A 17,067-nucleotide genomic window follows, 5' to 3' on the forward strand; every position below is an offset into this window, starting at 1 on the left:
TACTTTTTAAGACCTTAAAACACTTTATAGCCTTGTCTTTGACACTTTATGGTTTTATTTGTATTTCTTATTCTCCCTCCTTCCGACTATTATTTATTATTGTTATGTTTTACTTGAAACTCTGGCACAACAATTTCCTTTGGGATAAATAAAGTTGTTCTTATTCTTAAACAGGCCACATCTGGCCCATCAAAGATTGGTACAGAATTCATGCTTGATATGTATGATTGGATCAACGAATGTGGGAGCTCAAACTGGAGATTATCAATTTTTGGAGCTACTTCAGAACTCTTGAGAATTTATCCTGAACTGAATAACACGGATTGGCTTTGTTATTTCACATTTACTGTGGACCTACTGACACACATGAATGAGCTGGACGTGAAGATCCAACCAAAAAAACGGTTTGTGAATGAAATGCAAGCAAATATCAGAGCCTTCAAAACCAAGTCGGTTTTATTTTCAAAGCGAATATCAAAAGAGTCTGATATGTACTGTTCACAAATACATTTTTTGTTTTACATGTATCATATTGTCAAATTTTAAAAGTCAATCCGGCCCCTGAGCCAAAAAGTTTGCCCGCCCCTGGAATACCTTATGAAGACTTTTCAGAAAACCTTTGACCTGTCATCGCCAGCAAAAGGTATATAAGAAAGTATTGCAATGAATGTTTGTTCCTGACCAACTACTTATTCTCCATCATTATGTCCAAATAAGTTTGTTAAAAATCAGACAATGTGCTTTCCGTCTCTCATAGTTGAAGTATACCAATGATGAAAATGAAAGACCTCGATCATGTTTTTAAGGGGGAGAACTTGCACAATTGTTGGCTGACTAAATACTGTTTTGCCCCACTTTATCTGGATACTGGGCACTGACACCTATTCAAATCAACATTTTAAAATGAGCTGATTTAGACTGTAATGATCATTTTGAGCTTATTTTAATCAAATTGTCAAATATTCAAATACGACATTCAAGTTTTTAGTTTCACCTAAGAACAGGGTGATGGCAATCAGCACCAACAACACACTGAAGTCTCACAGCACCTTGACTGGACTGAAAATCAATGTCAAAATGAAGCTATGACAAACAGTGCACCTCTGCGTGAATTCTGTCCTCTTTAAACATATCTTGAACCCCCGGTGCATGTCTTTGTGACAACAAGTCATAACTTCTCACTCCAAACTTACCTGAAACACAAAAACAAATAAAATCTTCAAAGGGCACAGAAGAGACCTGCATGTTTTATTCCTCAACCGAGCCAAGGCTTCTTAATCCATCCCCACATCTGTCATCTGGGAGGCCTTCAACCTCTTGCAAGTGCATGAAACCACCACAAACCTGGTCAGAAGCTTCCTCCAGCATTTCTTCTTCTGTAAAATAACCACAGAGTACAAAACATGGTGATCATTGGAAGTGGGCTTCAGGGCAGGCTGCGCCACATCCCCTCTATCCTTTACCATGGCAATGGAGATGATCATCGGTGCATCTCGGTGGAACGACGGAGGGGAGCTACTGCAGGCTTGACAGCAGCTGCCTCCGATTCGTGCCTCCAAATAATTATTGGAAAAGCCCCCCAGTACAACAGTTGAAGAACATGAAATGACCACCTAGATCCCCACCATCACCTCTACCAAATGCCAGCTGGAGAAGCTTCACTCCAACACTACCTGGGGAAGAAGAAGTTGGAAGCCAACAAGTAAGGGAGCATTTCCATCGTGAAAGGAAAGCTTACTGGCCACGGTTCCACCTCGTTGAAACAGCCATTCCTTTGATATCAGAGCTGCAGGTCCAGCCTTGGATGGTGGAAGCCTCAGATGCAGAACAGACCAACGCTGCATTGAATCCCTTCAGTGGGTTGTAGGACAGGATACAGATTGGATTGGAAAAGCAGGATTTCCCCTGAAAGGTAGTAAACATCAGACTTTTCTACTCATCCTGAAATTTATTACAAAACACACAAGAGATGTGTTTCAGTATTACACATTTACAATACGCAATTAAAAATGTGTCTGTAGATCTTTGTGCAAGTTGCTGTAAATCAGTCTTGCTTGTTCAGAGATGATTAAAAAATCCTTTTCACAGAAAGGTGAATTTAGAACTCAGTAAAATAAAAAAACATTGTAACAGTTTTACCAGAGATTTTCAATAATAATGTTTTCGTTTCCCATATGAACAAGCAGATGAAAATGTGTACAAAAAACGGACGAGAGTGCCACATGACCACAAGCATGTAATTGATTCAAATACAGCCACTAATACAAAAGTCAGAGAACATGACTCGTTTTTGAGTCATGCATTGCTCGCAGCCATTCAACGACAAGAAAAACTCTGAGTTCCGATGGGCCGGAATGACCGAAACGACACACACGCTTCAATTTTCATGAAGAAGTCAGAACACAGAACACATTCCGTCCATCCTCCTGATGCCACAATTGGTTTCTATTGTTTTACAAACGGGAGAACTTTGCCACGATCCCGGTCTGACAGTCTTTAAACGCGACCAGTGTGGTGGACGGATCGGGGCTGTCGTCTTTTGTCGTCAAACACAATCCATTTGCGCTAAGATCAGATTCCTTGGTGGGAATTTACTTCGGTACACGGAAGCAAGGCGTAGAGACAGGTTGTCCAGTTAACAAACTTATGTCACACGTCACCCACAACCCTCCTGCCTCTTTGCATTATCATCTACCAACACAATACAGTAGACGCACCAAATGGCACGTTAAACATTTGTCTCCACGATCTTTGAGATGTCTCCCATCGAATATGTTATTATTTGCAATTTGAGAGGGTGCACCGTCAGCTTCACTTAAAACAACATCGCTGATGCATCTTCTGCATCTCCCCGGTCACGTGGTGCACGGCCGACCAATAGGACGCCGAAGCATTAAAAAAATCAACAATCAGACACATGGAAATCCTCCTCAAATCCACGGGACGGTGAACGGGCGCCATCTTGTGGACACCACCGGTTACTGTGTCTACTCGACCCGTTCTCGTGGAGACTTGGCGCTCATCCACGGGAAACGAGATGCAAAAAGCGCAATGGCCACAAGCAAACTGTCAACTGGATATAAATGTAATTTAAACCGTGGGACACCTCGACCGGGAAACCTCTATCAGCCGTACCTTCGACTGCGTTCGCCACTATCGCCACCCTGTTGTCAGTCACCAAAGTTAAATTACCGTAAACTCATAAATAGATATGGCCCGCTTGTCTAAATCACACAAGGAGAAGTCCATCCATTTCCTATTCCTGCTTTGTCAGTACAGAATGCTGCAGCACGGTTGGTATTCACTTAATCATTGGAAAAGCCCCCCAGTACAACAGTCAAAGAACATGAAATGACCACCTAGATCCCCACCATCACCTCTACCAAATGCCAGCTGGAGAAGCTTCACTCCAACACTACCTGGGGAAGAAGAAGTTGGAAGCCAACAAGTGTCAAGCATAAGGCCCTGACCCTGGCATTCAAAACCACCTCAGGAACAGGTCCATCATATCTGAATGAAATGATAAGACCTTATGCTCCCGGCAGAGAGCTGCGTTCCTCTAATACAAACCTACTAGCAGTACCTTTTGCTCGCTCTAAGCGATCTCAGGCAAAACTGTTCTCAGTTCTACTACCTCAGTGGTGGAACAAACTTCCAGAAGCAACAAGACTTGCATCATCTATCTCAACCTTCAAGAAACAGGTAAAAACTGTTCTCTTTCAGAACTTTTTACTGCGCTGATGCCCCAGATCAGGTTAGGCAGCAAGTTAGGCTATGCAGTGTGTGTGTGTGTACGTTTGTGTATGTCTTCGTCAAAAAAAAAAAACCTCACGAACCCAAGCTTACTGTTCTGTATATTTCCTGTGCATCGTGTATTTGCAAGTGTATTTGCAGTCCCTATGTCCTCTATTGTAAGTCGCTTTGGATAAAAGCGTCTGCCAAATGCAATGTGATGTAATGTAATGTGATGTAATGTAACATGATCTTATAGAGTGAGAAGATGCCTGAAGAATGGAGACAAAGTGTGATGGTGCCTATTTTTAAGAATAAAGGGGATGTGCAGAATTGTGGCATCTACCCTTGCCTCTCTTTCATTTTCCACATTCATCAGCTCTTCAAAGTACTCTTTCCATATTCCCATCACTCTTCTAGTATCTCTCAATACATTTCCCTCGCTATCTTTAATCACCTGGACCTGTTGTACATCCTTTCCATCATCATCGCTCTGTTTCGCCAACCTGTATAGCTCATTCTCATCCTCCTTACTATCAACCGAGCATACAAGTCATCGTACGCTTTTTGTTTTGCCTTTGCTACCTCTATCTTTACCTTTCGCCGCATCTCCCTGTCTGTTCTCCTGTCTGTTCTCTTCAGTCCTCTCAGTATCCCACTTCTTCTTTGCTTACCGCTTTCTCTCTATATACTCCTGCACTTCCTCATTCCACCACTAAGTCTCCTTATCTACTTTCCTTCCAGATGACACACCAAGTACTCTTCTACCTGTCTCCCTGATAACACTAGCTGTAGTTGTTTAATCATCTGGAAGCTCACCCTGACCACTCAGACCCTTTCTCAACTCCTCCCTGAAAACCATGCAACACTCCTCCCTTTTCAGCTCCCACCACTTTGTCCTCTGCTCTGCCTTTGTCCTCTTCATCTACCTTGTCACCAGAGTCATCCTACAAACCACCATCCTATGCTGTCTGGCAACACTCTTTCTGTAACTCTGCCTGGGACCCTTCCTATAACTCTGCCTGGGACCCCTCCTGTAACCCTTCCTGAGACACCCTGCCTGCTTGCCTGCCTGAGACACCCTGCCTACCTAAATAAAAGAGTTCCTACCCTGATTTCAGCCTTGGTGGTGTGGTTCCCTGCCCAAGTCCACCCCCGCCCCGTGACAGAACTCTCTGGCCAATATGGACTCGGGGAGCCCACCACTGGGACCCGGTCTCAGCCCCGAAATGGATCTCCAAGCCGCCCTGACCATACAAGGCCAAGTGCTTGGACAACACGAGAGTATTCTGGGAGAGTTAGCAGATGCCGGACGTCAGGCCCATGGCAGGTTGGAGTCCATCTCCAACAGGCTTGCGCAGCTAGCCACCACCTCGGACACCTTAGATAGGCACAGGCAGACACTACGCGACCTGGCTGTCTCTCTACACCAGACTCAGGGGCAAGTGGAAAACATCTTCGCCCGGTTGAGCCAGATCTCCTCTGTCCTAGCCCAGAGATCGTTGCAGCAGAATCTTTCCACTCCGCCGACCCCCGGTCCGGAACCAGCCCCCACCCCTCGACATCAACCCGCAAAGGAACCGCATGTACCTGACCCCCCGCGATACTCCGGAGACCAAGTTGAATGTGGAGGATTTTTGCTACAGGTCTCACTAGTGTTTGGCTTGCAGCCGATGACCTACCAGAGGGATGAACAGAAAATAGCTTACACCATCAGTTTACTTACCGGAGCTGCACTACGCTGGGGTCGGCGGTGAGGCGGACTGCCGTGTCGGTCCTATGCCGCTTTCACCGCCGAGATGAGAGAAGTGTTCGACCACCCTCTCCAGGGAGACGACACAGCGAAATGCTTGGGCGACCTCACCCAAGGGGGGCGGAGTGTTGCTGAGTATGCCGTTCAGTTTCGGACCCTGGCGGCAGCTTGTGACTGGAACGACCCAGCACTACAATACGCCTTTCTGAGGGGACTCAATGAGGAGCTGAAGGAAGAGCTGGCGGCGAGGGACGGACCTCCGGACCTGCATGCATTGATCAACCTCGCAATCCGGATAGACAATCGTCTCCGCGAGAGGTGGCAGGAGAAGAAAGCCCAGGGACCCCCTTCAGACTGAGCCCGAACCCCAGTCCTGCCTCGCCCCTATCCCGGCTCCCGTAACCCCACTTCTCCACTCCGCCCGAGTTCATTTGCCCGTCCTTTGCCCTCAGCCTCAGGTCGCGCCGCGTCAGGGGAGGAGCCCATGCAGCTGGGCCGAGCGCACCTCACCGCTGAGGAGAAGACTGCCCTGTGGCGCCGGAACGCCTGTCTCTACTGCAGTGAGGTGGGCCATTACGCCGCCACCTGCTCGGCCAAGCTGGGAAAAGCCGAGGCTCGCCAGTGACTGGGAGGGTCCTGGTGAGTCATACGGTGATTCCCCCCCGCTGGCCCACCTACGGGTGTCAACCTCGCTGGAGTGGGGCATGCACCAGCACTCAGTCTCGGTGCTGGTAGACTCAGGGGCAGAGGGCAACTTCATAGACGAGGCCCTGGTTAAAGAGCTCCTCATCCCCACCACAGCTATCCAACCGCCCCGCTGCGCCCTGTCATTGAACAACCGCCGGCTGGCCCATGTACAGCGCCACACCGCGCCCGTCCGCATCCGGATTTCCGGTAACCATTCCAAATCAATCTCTTTCGCCATCCTGTCTGGACTTCACTCCCCCCTGGTGCTCGGGTTCCCCTGGCTGCAACTACACAATCCCCACATCGACTGGGCCGCTGGCAAAATCTGGACCTGGAGCACATCATGCCATTCAACCTGCCTGACCTCCGCCCCGACCCCTGGTAGTTCCGCAGCCCTAGAGTCGACCGTCAACCCCGGACCTATCCTGCGTCCCTTCCGAGTATCATGATCTCGCCCAGGTCCTCGACAAGGATAATGCCCTGACCCTCCCCCCTCACCGGCCTTATGACTGCGCCATAGACCTCCAGCAGGACACAGTTCTACACAGAGGTCGACTATATAATCTGTCAAGACCTGAGAGAACCGCCATGGAAGAGTATATTACAGACTCCCCGGCGACGGGCTTGATTCGACCATCCACCTCCCGGGGCGGGGTTCTTCTTCGTGGGGAAGAAGGATGGGTGCCTCAGACCCTGCGTGGACTACCGGGGTCTGAACAGGATCACCATCCGGAACAAGTACCCACTTCCCCTTATCGATTCGGCTTTTACCCCCCCTCCACGGAGCCCAGATTTTCACAAAATTGGATTTAAGGAATGGAAGACGGCCTTTAATACGCCCCTGGGGCATTTTGAGTATCTAGTAATGCCCTTTGGCTTAACCAACGCCCCCGCCGTCTTCCAGCATCTTGTCAATGACGTCCTGCAGGACTTCTTGGACTGGTTTGTTTTTGTTTACCTAGACGACATCCTGATCTTCTCCCGCGGCGAGGAAGAGCACCGGCGGCACGTGAGACAGATGTTGGAGCGCCTTCTAGAGAACCGCCTCTTCGTAAAGGCGGAGAAGTAGGCGTTTCATGTGCCGTCGGTGTCCTTCTTGGGTTACATCATCACTGCGGGAAAGATCGGGATGGACCCCTCCAAGATAGCGGCGGTGAGGGACTGGCCGGAGCCCGGGGACCGCAAGCAGTTGCAGCGGTTCTTGGGCTTCGCCAATTTCTACCGCCGCTTCATTCAGAACTACAGCCAAATTGCCGCACCCCTCACCGCACTCACCTCCAGCAAGATTCGCTTCTCATGGACCCCGGCCGCCCGCAACGCATTCCTAACCCTCAAAACTCGGTTCACCACCGCCCCAATCCTCACTTAGCCCGACACCTCACGTCAGTGTATCGTGGAGGTCGACGCCTCGGATACCGGAGTGGGGGCGGTGCTGTCTCAGCCCTCCCGCGGGGACAGCAAGCTCCATCCCTGTGCCTTTTTTTTCGAAAAAACTGTCGCCGGCCGAGCGGAACTATGACGTGGGAAACAGGGAGCTGCTGGCCGTCAAGCTGGCGCTGGAGGAGTGGAGACACTGGCTGGAGGGGGCGGAGATGCCGTTCCTGGTCTGGACCGACCACCGGAACCTGGAGTACCTGCGGACCGCCAAAAGATTGAACCCCAGACAGGCCAGGTGGGCACTCTTCTTCGATCGTTTAAGTTTCTCTTTGTCATACCGACCTGGTAATCGAAACATTAAGCCTGATGCCCTGTCCCGTGTCCACTCTAAAGAGGGGGGTTCCGAGCCCCCCGAGCCCATCCTGTCTCCATGCCACCTGGCCTGCTTGGTCTGGGACGTAGAAACCGCGGTCCGACAGGCTCAACAGAACCAGGTATTTCCAGAGGCCGGTCCCCCGGGGATGACGTTCGTCCCGGAGACAGCCCAGGCCGACGTCCTCCGGTGGGTGCCAAGGTCAGCCTGTCGTCCGGGTTCCACCCCCAAAGTAACGGCCAGACGGAGCGGCTGAACCAGGAGATTGAGGCGGCCCTCCACTGCGTCACCTCTAGAAACCCCAGCTCTTGGAGTGATCACCTTCCCTAGGTGGAGTACGCGCACAACACCCTCCCCAGCGCCGCTACCCAGCTCTCGCCTTTCCATTGTGCGAACGGCTACCAGCCTCCCTTGTTTCCCGAACACAAGCGAGATTGCGGTTCCCTCGGTCGGCGTCCATCTCCGCCGGTGCGCTCGGACCTGGCACTAGGCACGCGCCGCCCTCCTCCGTGCTTCCCGGCGAACTCAGACACAAGCTAACCGCCGCCGATCCGAGGCGCCGATCTACGCCCCCGGTCACAAAGTCTGGCTCTCCACCCAGGACCTTCCTCTGAACGCATCCCCCAAGAAACTCTCTCCGCAATACATTGGCCCATTCGAGATCACTGCTATTATCAATGTGACCCTTCCTGTAACTCTGCCTGCGACACCCTGCCTACCTAAATAAAAGAGTTCCTACCCTGATTTCAGCCTTGGTGGTGTGGTTCCCTGCCTGAGTCCGCCCCCAGCCCGTGACAGTCTGGTCCAGGCCTGGGAGAAGACAGAAACACTACAGATTCTGTTAGTGCAGCCCAATATGCTTTTTTTAACAGCGGGAGGGGTCCTGACATTGTCCGGACCCCACCAACAGGATGTTCATACCCTCCTCTGGTAGGAAGCTGGTGCGGCGTGAACCAATATCAATCATTCTGGGCTTTATTTCTGATATTATGCAGTGCGATGACTAATGCTTCAAGCCATGTCAATTTGTAGTGGGAACAGATCTTTCTTTGTCCTTGTTTGGTCCTGGTTTGGGGTTGTGTTGGCTACATACTGTACAACCATCCAATGTTTCCCTTTATCTTTTGTTTGAAATATGGCAACCACCAACCCCTGAGCCACCTTATTGTTTTATTGTATTGTGAGTTGGGCCGTGTGCTTCTCGAAATACACCATGTGCGGCTTCCAAAGGGGGCACCATTTCTCCCGTCGGTGTCTGCCAGAACCCTTTGTTGTTCTTTCTTGCTCTGTGCCCCGTCCAGACAGACTTTTCCCATGGGGTGCCCAGTTCTTGCAACTGCTTTAGTTGGTCAGGGTTCACGCTTGTCCAGGAGCTTTGTTCTACCTCGCTTGGGAGGCTTCCTGCTCCATCTCGTTTAGCATTAGCGGTAGTTCACCATCCGCTGGAAATCCTGCAACTAATTTCGCATATCTGTCTGCTTGTTCGTTCCCTTGTGAATCTTCATCCAGGCCCCCGGAGCGTGCTGTTATATTTCTGACTGCCAGTTCATCTGGTTCCAGGATTTCTCGTGCCAGTTGTATCACCAGGTCTCTGTGCTTACATGGTGTTCCTGCTGATATAGTCCGTCCAGACCTGGACATTCCTGCCCATCCTATATGGCATAAACCATATAAATATTGGGAGTCTGTTCAGATCTCTCCTCTCTGACCTTTGAGCTCTATGAGTGCTCCCACCATGACCTGTAGTTCAGCTCTCTGGGCTGAAAGTTTCTCATCCTCTTCCAGCGTTTTCGCTTTAAACACCTGCCATGTTCCTTCTCTTCTCTCCACAATTGCGTAGCCTGCTCTCAATTCATACGTGCCACACATTGTGCCGTGGCAACAGCCATTGATGTACAGTACTCTTCTATCGCCTTGTAGCGAGTCAGCTCGGAGGTCGGTTCGGAACTTCACGTCTTGGTGCACAATTGGGGTGCACTTGTGCAATGGAAACAGCAAGATCTCATCTGCCAGCAGAACGTCAGGTGTTTGGAATGAGACGTTTGGCCTCAGCAATATTTTGCTTTGACACCTTAACGATGTCATGGAGAAGGCTGTGGACTCCAAGAACGCTTGCACCTCATGTGTTGTATACACTATTAATGGGTGATGCATTGTCACTGCGACATTTCAGTGGGGTCCAATTTTGAGCTGTAGTCCATCAACACTTATTTTTGATCCTTTGCCTGTCCACTCCCTCTCTGCTGAAAAAGAACGGCGTTGACAGCCACTTCCAAATAAAAGGGTTTAGAGTAATCTGGAACGGCAAGGGCGATTGCTTGGCTAATCAGGCCTTTAATTTTTGATGAAATGCACTTCCATTTGTGTAGTCCACGAAAGGGGAGCTGAGTATCCTGCCTTGGCCATCATCTGTCTCATGGGAGCTGTCTGGTCCACGAAATTAGGGATGTGGTGGCTGTGATAGTTCAGAAGTCCAAGAAATCCCATCATATCACGTACAGTTTCTGGCTTAGCATATTGCAGAATCGAGGTCATTTGGATGGTTGTAAGGGATAGCCCTGCTGGGGAAAGTAGGCGTCCGAGGAATACCACTGATTGACGCACACATTAAAGTTTTTTCCTAGACACCTTGTAGCCATGGGCCGCTAGGGGCAGTAGGACATTCTTGGTGGCTTCAAGACATGATTGGGGATTTGTAGCTTCAATTAGGATCTCATCGACATATTGGATGACCTCAACCTCATTAGGGATTTGTACGTCATTCAACAAAGCACGTACGCAACGATTGAATATACCTGGAGAATTAGCCAAGTCCTGAGGGAGACGAGTGTACTTATTCATGTTTTTGTAACACGTAAACGTGAGTTGGTCTCGGCTGTTGTCATGCAGTGGGATACAAAAAAGCATTGGATAAATCGAGCGCCTTAAACCATGTTTGGGCTGGCATTATTGTGCCAAGAATAAGCAGTGGATTAGGAACGGCTTCTAAAGCCTTCACACACTGAGCATTGACTTCCCTCAAGTCGTGTGCCGTTCGCCAGAATCCATCGGGTTTTCTAACTGGCAGCAATGGGGTGTTTGATCGAAGCTGGTGTGTTGCTTCCCACTAATTCGATATCAAACCGGCTATGGTCCCACGGATGCCCTCTGCTGCATCTGATTTAAACGGATATTGTGGGTTATAATTATTTCTTGTTTTAATGCAAGCTCGACAGGCGGGGTGTTAATCAACCCTACATCAAAACTGCCCTTTGACCAGGAGGGTCAAACTCAAGTGGGCCGGAACATTGAAAAAATAGCATACTCAGCAATAGATAATCAGAATGTCATATCTTCTCTCTGTTTTGGTGTGAAGAAGTACAAGGACATTTGGAAAATCTTGGAATTTAATGAACAATCCTTTTACAAAACATTTCATGAAACACCAAATATTTCCTTAGACAAATGTGTAATTTACTTTTATCATTCACATGTATGCATTGCAACTGATCCCACTGATCTTACAAAGGCACAAAACTTTAACAAGTAATTGGTATTGAAAAATATAGAAAAGCACTTCAAGATTAGATGAGACTTGTAAAGAAAGGGATTTCTAAACCATATACCAGTGGTGGGCTGTCAGGGCCTGCAAGGCCTTCTCTGCTGGCCTAAAAAAATACCTGAATAACAAACGTTAATCAAAATTTGTCCATGAATACTTATTAAATAATTCCAAACGGTCTGTTCACTTCCATTCATAGCTTTTCTCCTGGTTTTGCCGCTTCCAGACAAGCATTTTCATACTAAAGCTTTTAACCAAACACTTTTCAGCCATAATCTGTTGCCAGGCAGGGTCATAGTCAAAGGAGTCTGCCTGGGGGGGGCCTGCACAATCGGTTCTGCAAGCCCTTTATGCAAAAAAAGTGTTGATGATGCTGTTGCTTCAACCAATCAGATTTTGAGCTGGCGTAGATTTTGAGGAGAAGCGTACTAGCGAGTTGTGAACAGAAATATAGTTATGTTTGTTTAATTTCGTTTTTTTCAACCCACAATGGCTGCAGGAGGAGAAGAAACGGATTTAGTTACTAACATATTGTTAAAGCGATTTTCTTTTTGAAGAAAAGCTGGACATAGTAAAGAAAGGTCGGGCAACTCCTAAGCTCGTGAACCTGTCACAAACAGGAAAAGGATTTGTCCAACATTTCCAAGCCACGAACTACGACCGGTACCCCTGGGTCACAGGCTCCGAGGTACACTGCAAATTGTATTGCTGGGAGTGCTTGGAGACGAAGCGCAGGGATGATCTGTACGACAGGATAATAGAACTATTTGGGGAAAGGAAGGAGGATGGATTTTGTCTACAAATGATCAGAATTTGAGTGAGTAAAATACTGCTATTTTCCTTAATAATACGGAAAGTTTATAAGGTCATTATTGGGTTTTTTTTATGTGTCGCATACATTTGCTATAAAGGCATTTATTGTGGCTTCTGTCCGTTTTTGTGGCTTACGCCACGGGAAGCCTGAATGCCACATGGGTATGTAGAAAGTCCATTAATTTTTGCAGCAGAAATTCAAAAGGTCATTGCTGATTTACAGCCTGAATCAAGAAAAAAAACGCTGTGAAGAAAGCTCCTAAACCAAGAACAAAGAAAGAAATGGTGTCTGTCCTTGGTTTATGTAACTATTGTACAGCATTCATCGCAGAATTTGCAATCATAACTGCACCGCTTTTGAAAGTGGTATGTGAAAACCCATTGGCTATGAATGATGTTCTCTCACCTGGACACCAGAAGCAGATGAATTGTTTGCGGAAAGCAAACACCAACTTTGCAGTGTATCCGTACTGCCACATCTAAACTACAATAAGCCATTTATCGTAACTGTGGACTGTAAACAGTCACACATGACGTTCTTACTCTTACAGAAATGTGGGGATAAATTTAGACCAGTAGCTTACCACTCAAAACAGTTGGACAGTGTAGCTAGGGCTTTCCCACCATGTGTACAAGCAGTAGCAGCAGCCGCTCTAGCTGTAGAAAATTCGGCTGATGTAGTTCATCCATTTGAACTATTAGTACCACATGCAGTTGAGGTTCTCCTACTGCAAGCAAATTGTCTTTTCTATCTCCAGCTAGACAAATCAATTTTACAGCGGTGCTGCTAAGTCAACCACATCTTACCATCAAACGATGAACACAACTCAATCCAGCTACATTTTTACCTTTACCAATAGATGGCACACCTCATGATTGCATAACAGAAACATAACAAGTAGTTCTACCAAGACCAGATTTGCAAGACACACCACTAGCTGATGGTTGTGTGTGGTTTGTAGATGGATCATCTTTTAAAGATGACAGAGGAGTCACACACACAGGCTGTGCTGTGGTAGAACTCCTGAACCAGGTCATAACTTCAAGGGCGTTACCAACATCACTATCAGCCCAAGCAGCTGAAATTATAGCATTGGTAGAAGCCTGCCAAGTAGCAGAAGGGATTGATGTAACAATTTACACTGATAGTCAAAATGCCTATTCCACACTCTTTGTATTTGCAAAAATGTGGCAACAGCGAGGCATGGTGACAACTACAGCAGTATAACTTACTAGAAGTTATACTGCTCCCACGAAAATTAGCAGTAGTAAAACGCAGAGCACATCACTCAGGAACAGATGATTTTACAAAAGGAAATGCCCTTGCTGACAAAATAGCAAAGGAAACAGAAAAACAAAAATACAGCATGCATGCTGAAAAACTATCTACCACACCATCATTAATTGACAATGATGTACTAAAAGATGCTCAGGAGAATGCGTCAGCTGCTGAAAGACAATCCTGGCTCAAGAGAGGAGCAACAGACTTCAATGGAAATTTGATGATAAATGAAAATGACCCATGGGCCTTGCCATGTGTCAACAGGAGGGATGGAGGTACTTACGTCAAAACACTTCTATACCATTATCCTAAATTCCTACTTAAAAAAATGTGTGTGCACAATGTATAACATGCTTTAAAAATAATACTCAAGGAAACTAAGACTAAAGAAAGGAAGGTTTCCAGATCCACAATATCCTTTAGAAGTGATGGACATGGATTTTATTGAATTCAATTCTGTAGGAATATATAGGTAATGTTTGGTAATGATTGACAGCCACGGCAAATGGGTGGAAATTGCAACCATGAGAGCGCAAAGACCAGACATCCCCCTCCCTTTTTTTTTATATTTAATGTATTTTATTTCCTGAGTTGGCAACTTGCTCCCTTCCTCTCACTCACTGTTCGTAAGTATGTAGTACCACATTCCACCACAGGATGGCGTGAAACCAACTGTGATTAGTTTGCCGAGACGCCGTCACAGCATTAGTTCAGTGCTGTGTCGGCAGCAAAGAGGTTGGACGCCAGTAATGTGGCTAATGTCTGTGTTACAGGTAAAGATTTATAACGACACGTAAATAGGTAGAAACGAGCGAAAGAGTCCCGGTGAAGTGAGTGAATGGCCGTTTAACTTGTAGGGTTGAGGTCGACAGTAGCTTGGGTAGTGCTAATAGCATGCGATCGCTAGCCGCCAGCTAACTGTAGCCTCGTGGCGGGACTACTGTGTATTGGAGCCGAGTGTCGGTTTGGAATGTGTGTAAATGTACGTGTGCAGAGGGGAAATGGGAGCAATTGCTATACTGGTTTTGTAAATAAGGAAAACTGTGATTAGTTTGCCGAGACGCGGTCACAGCATTACAAAAGCTGATGCAGAAGCTGTAGTTAATCCTATCTGTAAATACATTCTGCCAACCCATGGCATACTGCAGAGAATAAATGAAGTTGTACACAATGGGTCAAGTTATGGACATTGACTTAAAGAGACATTGTTCTTATCATCCACAAACTGTAGGGTAAGTGGAAAGAACAAATGAAACAGTAAAAAACAGACTAAGAAAATGTATGGAACATACAGGAAAGACATGGCGAGAGTGCATATATATGGTAAAAATTTATATGCACATAGTTACCACAGTGAATGGTTTGACACCATTATAGATAATACATGGTGGACCATTCAGGTTACCGATGACACATCCAGACCTAGAGAAGGCCCACACAGAAGAAACTTAGTGGAATACATTAGAAATACACTAAGGCAACAAGATGTAACAGACGCAAATGATCTGCCTGAATCTCAATCTGCTCCACACGTGAAGGTCCGAGTTGGTGATTGGATCTTCGTGAAAGTCATAAAGAGAAGCTGTTGGAGTTCAGCACGCTGGGAAGGACCATTCCAAGTACTTCTGACCACGCCGACTGCAATGAAAACTGCGGAACGATCCACTTGGATTCATAATCACACTGTAAGGTACTCCCTGTTGATCCTACTAACACTGGCTAGAGGGGAAGGCTGACTACAAAGGGGAGTAAGAAGGATAGTCTTACTCATCTCAAGGCATCGGCTGCATTAGTGAAGAAACCAACAGATCCCTAACCGTTTAGGTTGGAAGGATCCAGGATGAGCCAGCCAAAACAGGAGCACCCAACCCAGCAGGAGAAGGCAGAGACAAACAATGACAAGTCTGATGAGTAAAGAAGGGCCTATCTCAAACTTATAAAGAACTATGAAATGAGAACAATGCTCCTCACTGTAACAGTCTCTGGTGGCAATTGATAAATATAACAGCAGGAGACCAAACTGATTGTTATGTTTGTACTGTAATGCCACTATCAGCGTCTCCTAACCCGACTATACAACCTCATCCAATTAATGAAAGTGAAACCTTGTCCATAATATGAGTGTATTCCCAAGGACTGAATCAGAGATTTTGAATTTTTCAGAATATAACAAATACCTCAGTCCTTCCCTTTCTGCCTTACAATCCATCAAATTGGCGATTGCCAGCTAATTATTCTATGGCAACCAACAGAACTGTCATTGAGGGATTCATTCTAATTAAAATGAAAAAGACACCACCATTTTGCATGAAACGACAGTGTGGTAAAAAGGATCATTATCTGGGCAAACTTAAGTGTGACACTGTGCTAAATATGGAAAGGGATAGACTAGTTAGGAAAACTTATGACTACTATAGTAATAGTATATGTGAGGTTGGAAAGTGAGGAATGGATGCGTGCGCCATGAATCTGACTGCCCTCAAGCCATTATTGGGTATTGAAACAAACCTCACCAAATTTGGTATTCCACCATGGAGGATTTTCGCATTCCCACATAAATACGGTTATCCATGCCCAAAAACAAATGTATGGATTTGTGGCAGACGAGCATTTCTGTATCTGCCCCAACACTGGTGTGGCACATGCAATTTGGGCTGATTAGGAAGCGCCATGACTTTTATACCAGAGCATAACATGACTCATGGCATACAACCAATTAGGCCAGGGATGGGCAATTATTTTTTCCATGGGGCCACATAAGAAACATAAAATATTGTGGAGGGCCGGGCCTAAAGGCTGAACTCAATTCTGCATAATATTAATTGTATTTCTTTATAAAAAGCAGTAAATAGCACTGTTTTGACAAGCTGGCAAGAGTATATGTTAAAGTTAAGCAATGAAAAAATGAGGTTGCCTTACAAAAATTTATTCATTCAAATTTCTCAGCACAATGGTAGACAAATTTTTAACATTTTTTACTATTTGTGACTCATATTAGTGAACATTTTCAGTCACATTCACTTCAAAACACATTTTGGGTTCCATATTGACTGTCACTGACCTGTGATTTTGAGAAAAAGTGTCCCAGTTCACTGTTATCTGGTGCCTTAACATGCCTAAATTTGTGGTCTAACTACCTCATTTGGTGTTTTAAAGTTCTTCTTTCTTGTTCAGTGAGAGAAATCTAATCTCTGCTGGGCTTTAACGAGTGCATCGAATGCAGGTTGAATGTCTGAAGTGCAGATGCGAAGCACAGCTGACAGATGATCATCAGTGAGAGGATCTATACCTGGATTTTGTAAACTTCATCATTGAAAATGTTTGTTCACAAATGTAGGTAGAGCCAAAGAGAACAAACATCTTCTGAGCATGTCTCCTAATGTTTGGAAAGTTCTCCTCCTTGAGAGAAGAGTAGAAATCCAGCAGAGATCCTGACTTAAAGTGCTCTGCCAGTACTACATCATACTGCAGGTCAATGAGTTCCAGCTGAAAATCACTGGGTGCATCAT

The sequence above is a fragment of the Fistularia commersonii genome, chromosome 24, assembly GCF_037954325.1.
Source record: "Fistularia commersonii isolate RoL2024-O1a breed Wild chromosome 24, RoL_Fcom_v1.0, whole genome shotgun sequence".
NCBI lineage: Eukaryota > Metazoa > Chordata > Actinopteri > Syngnathiformes > Fistulariidae > Fistularia > Fistularia commersonii.